Raw genomic sequence first — 18,406 nt, 5'->3', positions numbered from 1 at the left:
ATGTTTAATTATTATAACAGGTCTTTGAAAGTGCTGTTATTCCTTCACTTAGTCACGTATCCATTCCATATTGATCTTATATGACATTCAAGTCTTGTGCTCTATGCTGGTGATTCAAATGTGGACAGATCCTTGATCTTAAGAGCTTACACTGTATTGGGAAAGAGATAAGAAAATACACAAAGCGCTACTATAGAGGAAGGACAGGACACTGTGGGGACATGGAAGAAGGACACTGCCCAGTCTTGAAGAGTCAGGGAAGGGGGGTTATGAATAAGACAAGACCTTAAGCACAGAGTTGGGTGCAAGGGCGCTCCAAGAGAGAATCTGGTACGAGAGAGCATAAGGAACATTCAGTGAACAGCGAGACAATCCAATAAGGTTAAAGCTTACTGTGGATAGTGGAAAGTGAAAAGACCTCCAGAGAAGTAAACTGAAACTAGTCCAGGAAGGCCTAAAACTTCAAGGAGCTTATGGTTCATCCGGAAGTAATGAGGAATCATTGGACAGTTTTAAGCAGGGCAGCTCTAGGATATGTTGGTGATTTGGAAAATTCACTCCATCCACAGTTTAGAACATGGATTTGGGATGGAATGAAATCTAACCTTTCCTCTATTTCTTCATCCTATCACCACATTCAAGTCACCATCATCTCTCTCTGGTACCATGCATCAGGCCTCCCCAAAACCCCTCAATCCATTCTCACCAGCCAACTAAAAATGCAAATCAGATCAGGTCACTCTCCACTGAAACATTGCTTTGGCAACCCGTTGTCCTTACAAAAAAGCCAAAATCCTTAATAGGGTTCATGAGTCCTTGCTCAGTCAGGTCCAAGTTTCCCACCTAGTTTCAGCCCATCTTTACTTCCTTGGGTCTTTTCTTTTCTTTTCTTTTCTTTGTCATTTCCTTTTTTTTTTTTTTTGAGAGACAAGGAGCACACCCAAGTGGGGGGGGGGGGGGGGGGGGGGGGTGGAGCAGAGAGAACACAAGTGGGGAGGGAAGTGCAAAGAGAGAATCCCAAGCAGGCTCCACAACCATTGCAGAGCCCAGCAGGCTCAATCCCACAATCCCAAGATCATGACCTGAGCTGAAATCAAGAGTCCAACGCCTAACTAACAACCATCCAGGCACCCCTTTCCTTGGATCTTGCAATTCCACTCATGATGGGTTTTCTTCTGGTTCTTCCAAGGGACCAAGCTCTTGTTCCCACTTGTTCCTGGAACTCCAAAGGGGCTTTTTTTCCTGCCTAGAATACTGGACTCATCTCAGGGATGTGGTACTTTATCTCTTTGACTAAATTAAGCTCACCACCATACCCTGGACGCTTTCATTACACCTCATACCTCTCTTCTCATTTCACTTTATTGAAGATGCTTACTGAATCCCAGCCTTTCCCACTAGACTGAACTCCTCCTTCCCACCTCTCTCGTTGGTCATGGTTCCCCATAACCTAGCACAATACTGGCTCAGTGTATCACTCACTCATTATACAGAAAGTCCCCAACTTACAATGGTCTGACTTAGGACTTTTTTTACTTCACAATGGTGCAACAGCAGTACACATTCAGTAGACAACATACTTCAAACTCTAAATTTTTATCTTTTGGGGCCCCATGGTAGAATACTCTCTCATAATGCTGGGCAGCAGCTGTGAGCCACATCTCCCAGTCAGCTACATATCACAAGGGTAGACGTTACTGACACACTTACAACCATTCTATACGTATACAACCATTCTGTTTTTCCCTTTCAGTACACTATTGAATAAATTACCCGAGCTATTCAATACTTTGTTATAACACAGACTTTGTGTTAGATTATTTTGTTCAACTGTAGGCTAATGTAAGTGTTCTGAGCATGTTTAATGTAAGCTAGGCTAAGCTGTGATGGTCGGTGGGGTAGCTGTATTAAATGTAATTTTGACGTATGGTATTTTCAGTGTCTGATGGATTTATCAGGAGGGAACCCCATCATAAGTTGAGGAAGATCTGTATATTAAATAAATGAATGATGGCAAGAAGACAGTTAAGAGGTGTGTCTGAAATGAAGAGGTAGAAAGAAAGGATGGATTTGAGTCTTGAGTGCTCAGAGTAACTGGAAATCAGCTGTAAATGAGGGGGAAGAATTGAGGGTTCTTATGTGTCTGACTCTCCACTGTATTGATGAGCATTGGCTGATGCCTGGTACATGGTAAAAACAGTCAATAAATATCTGTGTCAAATGAATGAGGCTCGATGGGTGGAGCCATCACTCAGGTTTCTGTCTTGGTCTAATGAGCAGCTCCATTCCCTGAGAGAGGGAAAACGTGACCAAAAGTGCTTTACCAACAGTGTTTCCAACAGCATCACTCAGCGATTTGATTTTGAAGAGGCCATACAAGAATTCAAAATGACATTCTACCAAAAGAAAAGAAAACAGAGCATGAGTGTGTTTAAAGTATTATTGGACTGTATTCAATTTGGTGTTTATATGAGTATTTTAACACTTTAATTTGTAACCAGTTATTTTCATTAGAATTATTTCATCTGATTGATTTCCAATTTTGAGAAAGGCAAGAAAGGTTTTTGGATGGGATGCCTCTGAACATTGTGGCTGCAAATTGAAAAACAAAACAAAACAAAAAACTCTCCTTCCTCTTAAAGGGGAAGAATTACAGAGATTCTCTAAAAACCTCTCTACTGTGACCATTTAACCATCTTTTAACTTTATAACACACAGTGTTTGCATTTGGGATTTTGATTTGTGGAACTAGATAGTAGTGATGATTGCACAATGTTGTGAATGTACTGACTGGCACTGGATTGTATACTTTAAAATGGTTACAATGGCAGATTTTCATTTTGTGTCTTTTACCGCACACACACACAGATTTAATACGAAACATGTGTTCCCCAGACCTAAAAAAGCTTGACCACTTTTTGCAACTTAGATGTTTTAGAAATGTGAGAAGCTTCACTCTGCTTGTGAGATGCTTTTGAAAAGCCCAGCAGGGCAAGGCTGTGGAGATTTTTTCTGGCAAGAAGATTTGGAACCCAGTGTCTGGGAAAGGAATGAAATTCAGGTTGTGTGTGACATGACTTTGCAAGTAAGAAAAAGAGAATCTAAGAAATAACAGAAAACAACCACTTCCCCCGTCTTTTTAAGAAAAGGGTTGTCCTTGGTTCTCCCTCCATCTAATTCGGTTTGCTTCTCAAAAGTTGTATTGTTGGAGAATGTGACTCTGGATAAAATTCTGTGCTTAAGAAATCCAAGAATGTGGCCTATACAGTAATTTTCAGCTTTGTCACCAACAAGAACACACTTACTTATTATTTTCCTTCAGGGATGGCATTTTTTTTTTAAACATTTTATTTATTTATTCATGAGAGAGAGAGAGAGAGGCAGAGGCAGAGGGAGAAGCAGGCTCCCCGCGGAGCAGGGAGCCCGATGCGGGACTCGATCCCAGGACCCTGGGATCATGACCTGAGCCAAAGGCAGACGCTTAACGACTGAGCCACCCAGGCGCCCCTAATTTTTTTTTAAAGATTTTATTTATTTATTTGACAGAGAGAGACGTAGCGAGAGCAGGAACACAAGCCAGGGGAGTGGGAGAGGGAGAAGCAGGCTTCCCGCAGAGCAGGGAGCCCGATGCGGGACTCGATCCCAGGACCCTGGGATCATGACCTGAGCCGAAGGCAGACGCTTAACCGACTGAGCCACCCAGGCGTCCCGGGGATGGCATGTTTTGAAAGGTCATATCTATTAGACAATATCAAACAAACTGTCCTTGTTAAATAAAATGAATTCGTTCCTGATTTTCTACTCCTCAGCTATGTAACACAGATCTACCTCCCCATCGTGTCTCTGATTAGCAGGACGTAGCCAGTGTTACTACACTCAGCTGATATAATTCCAGGTAAAAGCAAAGAATTGATACTTACATTTATCCATCAGCTTTCGCATCTATAAATGCCTTTAGACATATAGAAACACTAAAAATTCATTAAGCTTTTAGAAATACTGAAAATAGCTTAAACACCTCCATTGCTACCTTCCTGGGTTCTAATAATTGGTGTTTATATCAGTGTATCTTAACAGAAAGGAGGCAACCACCTTAATCAGGTTTATCAAAATCACCTCAGGGGCTTGTTCAAGCTCTGCATTTCCCTGAGCCCCTGCGGAAAAACTGGTACACCTTCTGAGTGGGGGCAGGTTGATGGGGGTGGTTTTTTTCTCTCTTGAGAATTGCTGGTGCTGTAGTGAGTCACTCTGTCCAATGAGAGTGGATTGTACTCTCTTTCAAGTGAATTAGGGCCAAGAAAAGAATAAAAACCAAACACTGATTTATATAACCCTCATGTGAGGCTTTCACAGCAAAATAAATTTCTAATGGCAAGTTGTTGTCTCGTTGTCTAGACTGAATAATGTGGGCCAAGAAATGATACATAAAGTGCTCTAACAAAGTGATAAGAAAAAATAATAAATTTCCAATAAAAATGAGCAACAATAATGGACAATTGCTAGGAGAAACTAAAGTTACTAACAACTATTGGGGTGGGAGGGTGGGGAATATTTCAACCTGACTAGGACCTGAAAAAAGTAAAGTTTCAGTGTGGGCTTGACTTCTGCTTCCAACCAAATGGATTAATGATGACCAGATTTGTCCTCACAATGAAACAATGAAAACTAAACAAGCTGCAGAAAATAGCGATTTGCATGACACTAGACATCAGTCAATGGGGAGAGTGATTCCTGAGAGGTGGGGCAGAAAAATGAGGTGAGCCACATGATTGTCCAGCTTCCGCCTTGAGAGAGAGTTTCCAGGCTTTGGCACAGGGAGGAGGACTCAGGCAGAGACTAGGGAGCTCCCTGAGTTGAAAAGATGGAACAGAGAGAGAGTCCAGGGAGACTAAGGCATCTAGAATTTGCAGGATAGAATAATGAGAAGGAAAAAGCTGCATTCTGGAGAGAACCCCAGAAATCTGCAGAGGGAGGTTCCTGTTCAGTCTTCAGCTGAGTACTGATTAGCACATGCATGTGAGAAAAGCACCAGAGGCCAGGGAAAGAACTCCCAGAAGGATTGAAGTAGACACTGCCCGGCGCTCACCTAGGGCCTGTCCCACCAGCCACAATGACAAAACTCATGATTCACAGGACATGGCGGAATACTCAAAAGAATCTTGCCTCACTAGTAGGCAATTCATCTTTGAAAGAACATTGCTCTGGTCCCACCTAACAAATCTTAAATGACACAAAGGATCAAACTGTTTCCAAGTAATTTATCTGCATTCCAGAACAAATCCCAATGTGAGTACAAAAATATTCAGCACCCAGCAAGGTAAGATTCACAATGACTAGATTCCAGTGAAAAATCGAACAGGCACATTAAAAAGAAAGAAAATAAAACTCATAATGAGGAGATAAATTAATCACATTGCTGATTAATGTAATAGTATTGGGGGCGCCTGGGCAGCTCAGTCGGTTAAGCATCTGACTTCAGCTCAGGTCATGATCTCAGGGTCCTGGGATCGAGCCCCGCATCGGGCTCCCTGCTCAGCAGGAAGCCTGTTTCTCCCTCTCCCTCTGCCCCTCCCCCTGCTTGTGCTCTCTCTCTCTCTCTCTCAAATAAATAAGTAAAATCTTTTTTAAAAAATGTAATGTGTTAGACTTGGGAACTAAAGACAATATAGCAGTTATTATACAAATATATTCTATATATTTAAAAAGTTAGAGACGTAGAAGACATAAGAAAAGACCCACATCAAACTTGAAGATGAAGACTACAGTAGGTAGGAATAAAAAATACACTGAGATTAATAGGAAATTTGACATCACAGAAGACAAATATTAGTAAATTTGAAGACAGCAATAAAAACTCTCAAGTATACTGAGAGAAAAGAGAATCAGAAAAATAAACAGAGCATTAGAGAACTGTGGGACAACTTTAAGAGGCCAAATATACATGAGATTGGAGTCCACCAAGGAGTGGTGAGAGGCAGGAAAATATTTGTTGGAACAATGATCAAAACTTGTTCAAATTTGATGAAAACTATAAACCCACAGATCTAAGAATGCCAACTAACCCCAAACACAAGAAATATAAATAAAGTTACAACAAGGCATATTATAACAAAGTTGTTCAAAACCACTGATGAAGAAAAAAATCTTAATATCAGCCAGAGAAAGAAGATATGTTCCATGCAGAAGAAGAAAATTTAGTCTGACAGCAGGTATGTCACTGGGAAAAAATGCTAGTGGAATTGAGTAGAAGAATATCTAAAATACTGAAAGAAAAATATTATTAACCCAGAACTCTATACTCACGGAAAATACCTTTTTTTTTAAGATTTTATTTATTTATTTGACAGAGAGAGACACAGCAAGAGAAGAAACACAAGCAGGGAGAGAGGGAGAGGGAGAAGCAGGCTTCCCGTGGAGCAGGGAGCCCGATGCAGGGCTCGAGCCCAGGACCCTGGGATCATGACCTGAGCTGAAGGCCCACGCTTAACGACTGAGCCACCCAGTCTCCCTTCAAAAATGAAAGCAAATTAAAGGCTGTTTTAGACATGCAGAAGATCCAAAAGCTAAAAGAATTAATCAGCAGCAGCAGTAATTAATTAACTACAAGAAAAGTTATGAAAGTCCTCAGACAGAAAATGATATCATACTGAAGTACAATGGAATGAGGAGATCCAAAATGGGAACTATGTGGATAAATGTAAAAGACGGTTTTCATTATTTAAATCTCTTCAAAAGATCTAAGCTGTTTAAACAAAAATGATAAGAGTTGAAGCACAAGTAAACTGTATGACAATAGCACACAAGGTGGAAGAGAAGAAATAGAACAATAATATGGTTTCTTACCCTCCTATAACTTAGTGTCTATTTGCAGTATCAGTCAAATCTTCAGCACTCCAAGACCATCAATCTGTCCTGCAGATCTATTTCCCTAAAGTTATACACATAGATGCTTAGGGGTGTTTGAGGCAGCATCATTTGCAATAGCAAAGAACTGCAAGCATCCTAAATGTTCATCAACAGAGGAATGATTAAATAAATTTGGATCCATCCATATCATGTGGGATGTGGTGCTAAAAATAATGAAATAGATCTCCATCTGCTGATTTGTATTGTATTCAAGACATATTAAGAAAAGGTAGGTTGCAGAATAGTTATGTAGAGTGAGATACCACTTGAAGAGAAAGATGGATTGATGGATGATAGATGATAGATACATAGATAGATCGATAGATAGATAGATTGATAGATAGTAGGTAGGTGGGTACATACATAGGTAGGTAGGTAGATCATTTGAATATGCATAACATGTCTGGAAGAATCCAGTGGGGTGTTGTGACTTTTCACGTTACTGTCTTACACTATTTACTGTGTGCATTCACCCTTGGAACTCTGTGCTCAGGCCAATATTCTCCAAGACACCAAGCCTTTTCATGAACCTTTGCACATACTGTTTCTTCTACCTGAAATGTTTCCCCTTTCCTCCTTCACCTCACAAGCTCCTTTTTTTTCCAGTAAGGGTTCCAGCTCAATGTTACCTCCTCAAGATGCTGTCTTCAGAGTTCCTACTCTGCTTTCATTATCTGTTAGCACTTTCCACACCTTTACTGGCTCTCTCTCTCTCTTTTTTCTTTTAGCATGCTACCTCCCTCACTAAAAAGGAAGCTTCTCAAACCAAAAACCACTTTATAACTTTGTGTTTCAAGATCTAAAGCCATGCCTGGTACCTAATAAATACCTGCTAAGTGTTTGCTATTAAAAAGAAAAAAAAAAAGGAATGGCCTTTCCGTATGAAAGCCTAACTCCTAGCAAAAAGAAATTAGCCTCAGCACCCTAATCTGATAAATCTGGAATTTCTTTTAAAATGCCCATTTAGCCAAAAAAAATTCTGCAAATCAGGAAGATACGGAGGCCCAATAATGTTGAAATAGGTTTAATCAAAATGGATGCTTTGAATTAAATGAATATCTTGAATAAATGTTAAGATTTAGTCATTTACTTTAAAGAAATTATTCTCTATTAAATCTTAACCATTTCAACTAATTCTTCAACTTTAATTTATACAAGGAAAAAATACAAATGACTGGGTTTTTTGGCATTTGTCAGTTATAAATCTTATTTTAAAAAGAAATATATGATTACAGTGTTGATTACAGGTCATATATTCTTTTTTTTTTTAAGATTTTATTTATTTATTTGAGAGAAAGAGAGAGTGAGAAAGAACACAAGAGCGGGGTGAGGGGCAGAGGGAGAAGCAGACTCCCCGCTGAGCAGGGAGCCTGATGTGGGACTCGATCTGGGGACCCTGAGATCATGACTTGAGCTGAAGGCAGACACTGAACCACTGAGCCACCCAGTCACCCCTACAGGTCATATATTCTGTGAACCTTTTTTTTAATGTTGAAACTCCTTTTCTTGTCTTTTTCTTTACTGTAGTTCAGACATGAGGAAAAGGTAAGGAAAGGAGCAGAATGTGATTGGCAGCAAACACAAATATTAACCAACCCTTCCCAAAGAGACTACAATGGAATGGGAGTAATAATATAAATTGTAGGGGAGCCTGGCTGGCTCAGTTGGTGGAGCATGCGACCCTTGCTCTCGGGGTCATGAGTTCAAGCCCCCGGGGATAGAGATTACTAAAAAATAATAAATTTAAAAATGATAACATAAATTGAAAAAGAAAGTGAAAATCAGTTTCCACGTATAGCATGTGCCACTTGGTTTCTTGAATGCAGGAAGTGTTGGGATGATTGATGGATGTCTGGACATGTGTCACCTCTGTCTTTAACAAATCACAACAGAGTCCTTTTGTAATGCTAATAATGCAGATATTCAGATAAATGACAGGGTATCCTAAAATTTCCATGGGTGGTTGTGATTTCAAATATTTGTCCCATTGTCTGATGAATGTATCTTTCATACCATATGTCTTAAATTTCATTTCTGAGAATGCAGCTTACTGGAGTTATAGACTAATTGTTATATAAATAACTTATGAAGAATATTGTTTTGTTTAAGAGAATAAGATTAGATCTGTTCTATTAAGTCCTCCAAATAAATTATATTTGTATAATATATTTGTATAATATCTGTAATAAGAAGTTACTTATGTGGAACAGGTGAACTGTCGACAGCCAAAGGTTGCTCCTCATCATTGCCCATATCCCTTAGCACTTGGTACCATTCCTTACACAAAATAACCTTTTCAGTAAGTAGTCATTGAATTAATTAAAAGACTGGAATTCAGGAGTAACATCTTTCAACCACTCAGAGAAATTGATCTTCTCTTCTAACACGACCCTAATTTTGCATTTGCCTAGAATTGGTGATTTTCTGGGGTGTTGTCTCACATCCTCTAGGACTTCGGCACTAAGTCCTGCTCAGTTTATCTCAAAGTCAACAGAGAAGTGCTTGAATTTTCAGCATACCAACACCCACAAACTCTGTCATCCATGGCCCACTCTACTCACTGGGCTTCAAATAATATCTTTGATACTCCATTTGTTTGCTTTTGTGGTATTTGTCCTAGAAATTAAAAAGTGTCTTTGTTCATGTTTTTATTGGGTTTCAAAATTCAAATGTCTGGAATGAGAAAAAATACTGCTGAAAACAAACTTTCTATGCTTTGTCCCTGAATAACCCGGTGATTAAATAGGATCAGTTGAATATGGCGTTTTACTTGTCTTTTCTCACAAAAAGATCTTAAGCTTCCTCTGACTTTTGAATATTAAGAAAATTTTGTAATGAAGATGTGTAATTGAATTTAAAAATTTTTTTTGTCCTGATACGCAGATTTGAGAAGTTTTTCACACAGCAGCCGCAGGGATCTCTTTAAAAATCTGATCACAGCTCCACTGCCTAAAACTTTTCAATGGTTTTCCATTGGCCCTACAATAAAGCCTGAACCTCTCACCCCAGCCTTTAAAGCCTTGCCTGACCAATTCATTGGTCTCATCTTATACCCTTTCTCCTCAACCCTCACAACTAGATATATCAAGTTCTGCTTTTAGTCTTCTTTCCACTAGAACCTTCTTGCATTCTCTTCCTCTGCTTACAACACTCTTCCCTCCAGCCAACACCACCTCAGGACTTTTACCACCCCCACGCCTCCTTCATACCTTCACTTGACTACTCAACCTTCAGTTTTCAATGTAAAAGTTACCTCCTCACATAAGATGATTTTGTTCCCATAGCATCTAGCAAGTTCTCTTCACAGTGACTTCTATAAAGTCTGTCTTCCACACTGAGTTGGATGTTCTCTGAGAGTGAGGGTTGGGCCTAATCTTGGCCCTAGTGGATCTTTAACTCCAGCACTGTGCTCAGTACACACTTCTGTAACAATGAATGAGACAGTATTATTGTACATGCAATACTAGAAATGATCAGGGTTCAAATGTGATAGATCTGTTTTTTAATTTAGATCTAAATGATGGATAATCACAAAATAATCTTTTTAATCTGTTCACAACTCAATGTTTAAAGTCACAATTGATCAAAAGGGGCTAAAGGCCTTCAGCTGTGAAGAAAACAAGCCAGAATAAAAGAATAAATTCTTCCTTTTTCAAAAATTTTACCCATGGTTTACCTGCTGAGAATCATGGACTTCAGCATTGCTTTTTAGTTGGTTTTCTTTTTTTTTTAAAGTTTATGATGAGCTTAGCCACTTTATATACAGGTTTCCCCCACTATCCAAAAGCGGAGTGTGCCTATGAAACCTTTCATAGGCCAAAATGGCTAAAATGAAGAAGCAATTACCATTTTATAAAAGCAAAAATCCTCTTGGGATTTCTTTCAATGAGCAAAAAAAAAGACACTGATGTAGTTCTTCTGTAAAAGCAAGTGTTAAGCCAACTTTCAGATTGTGAGGGAAACCTGTATTTCAATATTGTACAGATGAAGGAGTAAAGGAGGGAAGTAAGATGTTTCAAAGTGAATGTTGAGTCTGACTCACCTTTGGCCAAAGACTGCTAGGTCTGCTGGGACACAGCAGCCACAGGTCACCCTTGGATATGGCTTTACCCACGGCTCCCATATAAAGCTATGAATCTACTCACAACACTGTGCATTTCCAAAGGCAGGAAGGGTTGGGACCTATTGTCTTTATATTCATACGACTATCCAGGAAGCACATAGCAGTTGTTTGGGGGACATTTTTTTTACTGTACTTTACTGTATATCAATTTTTAATATAAAAATATATATAATCTGTGTATTTGAAGGTCTTTGGTATTTTCACAGAGTTGTGCAACAATCACCGCATTAAAATTTTAGAACATTTTCATCACCCCACATGGCAACCCTATATAGATTGGCAGCCATTCCTCACTGAGCTCCAATCCCCCATCCCTAGGCAACAATTAATTGACTTTCTGTCTCTATAGATTTGCCCGTTCTGGGCATTTCATATAAATGGAATCACAATATGTGATTTTTGTGGTGCCTGGCTGCTTTCATTTAGTATACTGTTTCAAGGTCCGTCCATGTAGTAGCACGTATCAGTACTTCATTCTTTTTATAGTCGAATAATATTCCACTGCATGGATATGCCACATTATATTTGTCCATTCATCAGTTTATAGACAGTTGAGTGATTCCACTTTTTGGCTATTATGAACAGTGCTTCTCTGAACACTCGTGTACACATTTTTGTATGGATATGTGATTTTAATATCTCTTGGATATATACCTAGGAGTGGAATCACTGGATAATATGGTGACTTTATGCTCAACCTTTTGAGCAACTTCCAGACTTTTCCAAAGTGGTGACACCATCCACCAGCACTGTATGAGAGAGTTCCAATTTTTCTACACCCTCACCAGCATTTGATGTTGGTTGTCTTTTGATTATAGCCATCCTAGTAAGTATGCTGTGGTGTCTTGTGGTTTTGATTGTTTTTCCTCTTGATGGCTAACAATGTTGAATATCTTTTAATTTGTTTATTGGCCATTTGCACTTCTTTTGGGAGAAATATCTATTCAGATTCATTGTCAATCATTCAATCTGGTAGGTTTTTTTGTATTATTGAAATGTAAGAGTTCTTTATTCTGAATACAAGTCCCTTATCAGCTACATTATTGGCAAATATTTTCTTCCATTCTTTTCACTTTCTTGATGGTATCCTTGGAAGTATGAAAGATTTTAATTATGATGGAGTCCAATTTATCTATTTTTCTTTTGTCACTTGTGCTTTTGGTGTCATATTTAAGAAGACTTTGCTTGACTCAAGGTCAAAAAGTTTTTCCCCTAAATTTTCTTTTTTTGTTGTTTTTTTAAGATTTTATTTATTTGACAGAGAGAGACTGCGAGAGAGGGAATACAAGCAGGGGAGTGGGAGAGGGAGAGGCAGGCTTCCCACTGAACAGGGAGCCCAATGCAGGGCTCGATCCCAGCACCCTGGGATCATGACCTGAGCTGAAGGCAGACACTTAATGACTGAGCCACCCAACTGCCCCTACCCCTAAATTTTCTAAGAGCTTTATATTTTTATATTTTTTAAATTTTTTTTATATTTTTTTAACCTGACCTTAGGTCTCTGATCCATTTTGAGTTAATTTTTGTACATGGTGTAAGGAAGATGTACAACTTCATCCTTTTACATATGGATATCCAGTTTTCCCAGAACGATTTGTTGAAAGGACTGTTTTTCACCATTGGATTGTCTTGGTACCCTTGTTGAAAACAAATTGACCATAAGTGTGAGGGGTTATGTCAGTACTCTCAATTCGATTCCATTGATCTATATATCTATCATTATGTCAGTACCACAGTGTCTTGATTATGTAGCTTTGTAGTAAGTTTAAGTTTTAAAATCAAGGAATGTGAGTTTTTCAATTTGGTTCTCCTTTTTCAGGATTGTTTTGGATATTCTGGGTCCCTTGCATTTTCATGCGAATTTTAGGATCAGCTTTCATTTCTGCAAAAGGTCGTCTTGAATTGTGGAAGGAATGATATAGAACTGTAGATCAATTTGGGAATACTGCCATCTTAACAATATTAAGTCTTTTGCTCTAAGAACATGGACTGTCTTTTCACTTATTTAGGTCTTCTTTAATTTATTTCAACAGTATTTTGCCGTTTTCAACCATTTAAGTTGTATACTTCTTGTCTTAAATTTATTTCTAAGTATATTTTGATGCTACTATAAAGGAGTTGGTTTTCTTGTTTTCTTTCAACTATTGCATGAAAAAAAACCAAGGTATATAAGGAGAAGTGGAATGATGTTATAGAGTTCTTATAAAATGTTATATGATCTTGTAGTGTCGAAAAATGCATACCCTCACAAAAAAATTAAAATAAAACCCACTGATACCAAATACATTACTCAATGAGAGAGAAAGAACCACCAAAAAAAGATCAGTTTTTCTTATTAGTAGATAAGATCCTTGAGTTCTAATGATTGGGCTCCAAAAATTAAAAGAAGCTACAAATTAATGAATTAATCAAAGATGGAACAGGCCACCTCAGGAATTTTGACTCAATGAGAATGTTTAGAGATAGTCTTTTTCAGCTTCTAGATTCTACCCTATTCATTAGCATGATCTGAACAAGTCCTTAATTTTTCTGGACCCCAGTTATTTCAGCTGCAAAATAAAAGGATGGGACCAAGTGAACACTAAGGTCTCTTCTAATAATGTTCCCAGATTATTACTTTATTAAATTTAGACAACAACAAAAAAATTAATGGCAAATGGTAATTTCTGCCCCCAAAATAGGCACACTCTTCCTAAGAAGGCACTGTACACAGAAATTTGGTCTCTCTCAAGGTTATATGCTAATGCCTTCCCATTACATATGGTGCTTATGGTCAAAATCTATAAATATACGCATTAGCCTTCTTTCCTAATTTTTCTACATTTTCTACAAACTTCATGTATTTTATTATAGCACAAATGTTATATACCCTTCCTTATTACTCATTTTAGTGTTTAAATACCTTTGGTGCCTAACTTGGCCCCTAACTATTTTCCAATTCAGAACGTCCTATGGAGAAGGCAGGATAGACTACTACTTAAGTAGTACACTGATTTATAGCAGCTGGTGATAGTCTCCAAGGCTCCTAATGTCCCTTACTTGTTTACCAGTTCTAGAAAATTCTTTATAAAGACTGAGATAACACTGAATACAAACAGGAAAAATGTTTGACTTTAAATTTATAATAAATCAACTGATTTTTGAAAAATTTATCATGTGAAATCCTTTAAAACTGTAAAGTATAATAAAAATAGTTTTTAAAGTATAAAAAAGCATAATAATAATTTTTAACCATTAAAGGTACAGGCACTCAGCATCTGACATGGGAGGTGATGAGAACAGATAGCAAAAAGGGGACAGAATAAACATCTGTGTGATGGGGGCTTTGGAGGAGACATGAAAAATATATACATTGAGGGCCCTGACAATAATCTTTGACTAAGAAACCAATTTGCCTAGGAGATGAATAGATAGATGGATAGATAGAGATAATCTTCTAGGAAAATTGGCAAATATATATGATATGATGTTATATCACATCATATACCGTTTGGATGGCAGTAGGAAATTTGGAGAACTTTTTTTGGGCATTAGAAATCACAGTGTATGACACAAAAATAGACACAGAGATCAATAGAACAGAATAGAAAGCCCAGAAATGAACACACAACTATATGGTCAATTAATCTTTAACAAAGCAGGAAAGGATATCCAATAGGAAAGACAGTCAATAGGAAAGACCGTCTCTTCAACAAATGGTGTTGGGAAAACTGGACAGCTCATGCAGAAGAATGAAACTGGACCACTTTCTTAAACCATACAGAGAAATAAATTCAAAATGGATTAAAGACCTAAATGTGAGACAGAAACCATGAAAATCCTAGAGGAAAACACAGGCAGTAACCTCTTTGACACACCGGCCATAGCACCTTCTTACTAGATATGTCTCCTGAGGCAAGGGAAACAAAAGCAAAAATAAACTATTGGGACCTCATCAAAATAAAAAGCTTCTGCACAGTGAAGGAAACAACCAACAAACTAAAAGGCAACCTATGGAATGGGAGAAGATATTTGCAAATGACATATCTAATAAAGGGTTATTAGTATCCAAAATATATAAAGAACTTGCAAAACTCAACACCCCCCCAAATAATCTAATTAAAAATTTCTCCAACAGACACATGAAAAGATGCTCAAAATCACTCATCATCAGGGAATGCAAATCAAAACTACAATGAGATATCACTGCACACCTGTCAGAATGGCTAAAATGAACAACATAAGAAACAACAGGTGTTGGCGAGGATGTAGAGAAAGGGGAACCCTCTTGTACTGTTGGTGGAAATGCAAACTGGTGCAGCCACTCTGGAAAACAGTATGGAGGTTCCTCAAAAACCTAAAAATAGAACTACCCTACGATGTAGCAATTGAACTACTAGGTATTTACCCAAAGAATACAAAAATACTAATTCGAAGGGATACATGCACCCCAATATTTATGGCAACATTATCAACAATAGCCATATTATGGAAAGAGCCCAAATGTCCACTGACGAATGGATAAAGAAGATGTGGTATATACATACAATGGAATATTGCTCAGCCATAAAAAGAATGAAATCTTGCCATTTGCAATGATATGGATGGAGCTAGAGTGTATAATGCTAAGTGAAATAAGTCTGAGAAAGACAAATACCATGTGATTTCACTCTTATGTGGAATTTAAGAAACAAAACAAATGATCCTAGGGGGAAAAAAAACAAGAAACAGACTCTTAACTATAGAGAACAAATTGATTGTTACCAGAAGGGAGGTGGGTGAGGGGGGATGGATTAAATAGGTGGTGGGGATTAGGAGGGCACTTGTTGTGATGAGGACCAGGTGTTGTATGGAAGTGTTAAATCACTATATTGTACACCTGAAACCAATATTACACTGTATGTTAACTAATTGGAATTTAAATAAAAATTTTAAAAAAAGAAATCACAGTGCACTACTTAGATAACAATCTAATCTGCTTTTCCCAAAAGATATTCTGAATAGGAAAATAGTTGGGGCCAAGTTAGACACCAAAGGGTTTAAATGCTAAAATGAGCAATAAGAAAGGAGATTACACACACACACACACACACAAATGCATGTATATGTATATGTAAATATACACATGTATACCTATGTATATTACCCAAATTATAGAAGTATCATTCATTATTCATGAAGATAATATTTATGACTGTCCACTATATGTGAGGTACCATTCTCCACCCTGGGGTTTTATCAGTAAACAAAACAGAGAGGTTACATTCTAGTGGGAGTATATTGTCAGATTAGATTTTACTGATCATAGCACCTAGCGCACAGGATATGCTTACCTCTTCTGACTATAATGTGGGATGTTATCTGTATCAGTCAGTGTTTGGTAAGAGGAGAACAGTCCCTTGAGTAGTATGGAAGAAGGGACTTCTAGAATTGAGCTCACACAGTTATGAAGAGCTGGTGGTGGAGTTGGGGCCATTCGCCAGTCAGGCCGAGAAACTCAGAGTCCAGGCTAAGAAGGGGAGCCGAGGAAAGGGTGCTGGAAGTGTGGCCTTTGTGCAGCAGTTGCCTCGCTAGTCAGCCTCTGGTGGGGGGCCTGGGCCAGCTGCTGGTCAGCAGTTGGGAAGAGGAGCTGGGCATGGACTGCCTGGAACCCGCTGTGCACCCGTGTGTCTGCCCGTCTCTCATCTGAATGTGACGACCAGCCGAGAGCACGGGCCGCTCCATCACGTCTGCCCTAACCAGGGTGACGCAGCCCAGAACCCCACACCTGCCATCATGGTGAAAACATGGTGTGCCAACAGATTCTAGGGTGGTCCTTGTGATTCCTGCCTCTGAGCGTCCACACCTTTGTAGAACGCCCTCCACCTGGTGCAGGTGGCACCTATGACTTGATTCTACTCAACAGAACACAGCAAAGGTGATGAATATCACTTCCGTGACTATGTTACGTTCCATAAGGCTCAGTCTTCAGCAGACTGGAGCTAGAGAGACCCTCCAGCTGGCCCTGAAGAGGCAAACAACCATGTTGTGAACTGCCTATGGAGAGCGTGCCTCGGAAGGAGCAGCACAGCGCAAAAGACAAACCAACCCCCAGGCCTCACCAGTACTCACTGCCACCTTCTGGTTGCACCTTTCCTTGTCTCGCCCTGGTACAAGGCTTCTCAGTCTCGGTGCTGTGGACACTGCAGGCTGGAGAACTTCGTGTGCGGGGAGCCATTCTGTGCACTGCAGAAGGTTTAGCAGCATCTCTGGCCTCGACAAACTAAACGCTATTATCATTCACTACTCTCCGCCCCAGTTACAGCAACCAAAACTGTTTCCAAACATTGCCAAATGTACCCTGAGGAGTAAAATTGCTCTGAGAACTGCTATTCCAGTATAAGAGCTAGTATAGTACTGAGTGCTGTGTGGCCAAAGGGAAATCTTTAAAAAGAGAAAGATACTGGGGCGCCTGGGTCGCTCAGTCATTAAGCGTCTGCCTTCGGCTCAGGTCATGGTCCCAGGGTCCTGGGACCGAGCCCCGCATCCGGCTCCCTGCTCAGCGGGAAGCCTGCTTCTCCCTCTCCCACTCCCCCTGCTTGTGTTCCCTCTCTCGCTGTGTTTCTCTCTGTCAAATAAATAAAATCTTTAAAAAAAGAGAGAGAGAGAAAGATAAGCCTTGGGCACAGTTAATTTGCACACTAGAAAAATCTATTTTCTAAGCACACACCCCCAAAAGTCAAAGCTGGTATTTGCAGTCCTAGGTTCAATGGCTTTTTCATCTTGCTTGCCAGCTAATAATGAAGGAAGTGCTCATGTGAACACATGACAGGTACAAGTTCTTTGGAAAACAAGACTATATTTCAAACAATTCATGCAGGATTTGACTTAACCATTAAATAGCACGGTGTAGATGTAAATCCTGTTCAAACAGCTCCTATCCTGCAGGAGAATCTGTGGAAAGATAGACCTTGAGAAATGCTTCATAAGTGACTAAATATACAGTGGATCTTTCTGAAATATTTGCTTGAGGTCCCAGAATCTGTTCTCATCATTTTGGCAGAAGCTGCCATGCCGTTAAATTATTGTGGCCCAACTGATGCTGTAGGATATTAATGCTAATATGAAATCCTATAAGTGGTACCAATTAAGCACAGAATCATTTTGAAACACATAATCCAAGATACAGTGCTACTAGGATAATAAGTCCTCTGGTAACAGAGCTTTTTTTAAAAAATAAAATTGGCCAAAATATGAATGAATGAGTGAATGAATTAGTTCTTGCAACCTGTCTTTATTGAAAAACAACCACGCATCAGGCACTGCTGTCATTTCTAGAGACATAATAGGTAAGGGGAGAGATTTAGTGACTGGGGTTACAGAAATGATAAGGCTCCTTGTTTAATAGAAGAGACAGAA

General features: G+C 39.0%; 1 long non-coding RNA gene across 1 annotated transcript in view; it reads right to left on the bottom strand.

The window, feature by feature from the left end:
* LOC110580166 overlaps positions 1-17,470 on the bottom strand; it is a 35,384-nt gene extending 17,914 nt beyond the window's left edge. Inside the window, exon 1 of the long non-coding RNA XR_002480317.1 lies at positions 17,110-17,470. This is a non-coding gene — a long non-coding RNA (uncharacterized LOC110580166). The remainder of the gene's footprint in view (positions 1-17,109) is intronic.
* Positions 17,471-18,406: the final 936 nt, after the last annotated feature.

This window comes from Neomonachus schauinslandi, chromosome 12 (assembly GCF_002201575.2).
Source record: "Neomonachus schauinslandi chromosome 12, ASM220157v2, whole genome shotgun sequence".
NCBI lineage: Eukaryota > Metazoa > Chordata > Mammalia > Carnivora > Phocidae > Neomonachus > Neomonachus schauinslandi.
This window is presented reverse-complemented; position numbering and strand designations above follow the sequence as displayed.